The sequence below is a fragment of the Rattus norvegicus genome, chromosome 4 (assembly GCF_021556685.1).
Source record: "Rattus norvegicus strain SHRSP/BbbUtx chromosome 4, alternate assembly SHRSP_T2T, whole genome shotgun sequence".
In the NCBI taxonomy this organism is placed as follows: Eukaryota; Metazoa; Chordata; class Mammalia; order Rodentia; family Muridae; genus Rattus; species Rattus norvegicus.
Window position 1 is genome coordinate 43,201,016 of NC_141537.1, and position 1,960 is coordinate 43,202,975.

At 37.4% G+C, this 1,960-nt stretch overlaps 1 non-coding gene across 1 annotated transcript; it reads left to right on the forward strand.

The window, feature by feature from the left end:
- Window positions 1-1,584: 1,584 nt before the first annotated feature.
- Window positions 1,585-1,715, forward strand: LOC120102706 (small nucleolar RNA SNORA17). The gene has a single exon (XR_015687394.1). It is a non-coding gene; the product is annotated as a small nucleolar RNA SNORA17 (small nucleolar RNA).
- The last annotated feature ends 245 nt before the right edge of the window (window positions 1,716-1,960 follow it).

Here is a 1,960-nt window from a genome sequence, read left to right on the forward strand (position 1 = left end):
TGTAAATGCAGTCTGAAGATGAGAGTTTATACTAAAGTCATAAATAGTGTAAAGGAAGATGCAGTCACACCCTGGATATATTTTGAAAGTAAGGCCAAATTTTCAGATGGATTAATATGAGGAATAAGAAGAAAAAGTCAAGAACTATGTCATGATTTTTGGTGTAAACAACTAGAAGAATGAAGTCACTATGGACTTAGTGGAGAAGAGTACAATTACACTTTGCATAAACACTTGAAAGTTCAGTTTGAACAGCATAACATGCATTTAGATACATGTAGGTGGAGTACCAAGTAGGCAGTTAGAAATAAAAGACTGTGATTTGGGAAAATGTCTGAACAGAGGGTATAATTTTGAGAGTTGCAAGCCAATAAATGAGATCACTAAATGAAGGAATGTGGATTTAACAAAAGACCAGTGATCCAACCCAAGAGTTTCTTTTTTTTCCCCAATATTTTAAAAAATTGGAAAAAACTAAAAAATATCATTTAAGATTTCATATGCAACCTCTTGGATGTTGATAAATCAGTCAAATAAAGACAAAGCAACCCAAATGCATTATTTTTGGCCTGGAACAGTAGTAATTATTTTAGTTTATTTTTCTCTTTTCTGTGACACAAACAAAAGCTACTTACAGAATTTTAGTTGGCTCAAGGTGTGAGAGTGGATCTATCATGGCAGTGAAAGCATGGGGACAGTATTGTAAAGCAACTGTTCACATTGCATACACAGCCAGGATGAAGAAAAATGAAGGCTGTTGTTCTTTTCACTTATTACTTCTTCCTGGACTCCAGGTCATGTTTAGGCTGTCTTTTCCCCTCAGTTAAATCTGATTGGAATCATGTTTATAGACACAGAGAATTTTGTCCCTTAGATTTCACCAAGTTGACATCAAAATTAACCATCCCAAGTTCACTCTTGTCAACTCACACCCAAACCAATCACTTTTCAACGGTAACCTTCTCCTCATAGTCTCCAAATTCTCATGTTTGTCTCATAGTGAAAAATGCACTTAGTGGATGTCTAAAAGCCCTCCAAATCTTACACTTTGAAACTGTTCAAAAGTATATGTGCACACTTTGTTCTGAGAACTCAAACAAATTAAAACATAGTTACATAGTTACAATATGTCATTGTACAGAGTGAATATCACTATGTTAAATGGAAGGAATGAGGGCATTCCAAGAAAAGAGTGAACCAAAGCAAGACCAAGACCTGTGAGAGCAAGTACTAAGCCTGAAACCTCTGTCCCTTATCAGGGGCTTTTGATGATGTCTTGGCTTTGAGAATTTTTTTAGCCCTTCTACTACACTTCTTTGACCTTTGATGTATGTAACTCTCTTGGGACAAATTCATTCTTTCTTTTCTCAGTCAATATACTACAGTTTTGGCTTCTCCACCATACTAAAGTTACTTTGACTTTACCTTCATAGTTTCATGCATTGACCTTTCAGGGTCATCCTGAACGGATGGCTCATTAATATGAGCCTTTCATATACAGCCTTAGTTCAGCAGCTCTCTGGAAAGTCTGGTAAAGCTTCTGTGACCTCCAGATTCTTGAATTTTACTTGTTTAATCAACTTTCCTCTTCCTCCAAACTTAGCAACTGTGTTTGTTGTGTCACATGTTTATCAGTTGAGTGACAGATGGGAGAAAGGTTATGTCTACTCGGTGTTCTAACCTATGTACATCTTAATGATTAATAGTTTAATATTCCCTAAATACAGCATGAGACCACCACCACTCAGGAGCTTAAGGGTCTAGACAGGGAATTAACCTGAGACCACCACCACTCCAGTGCCAGGTATGCAATCAAGCTGGAGATGAGAAGAGAGAAGAAACCCACTTGGAACCACAGGCCCCAAGTGTGAGTGAGCTCAAGACAGATAATCACTTTGGTGTGCTGATAGAGGATCTAGTATGAAATAACTATGGGGCCCAAACAGGGAGCTAGCTTGAG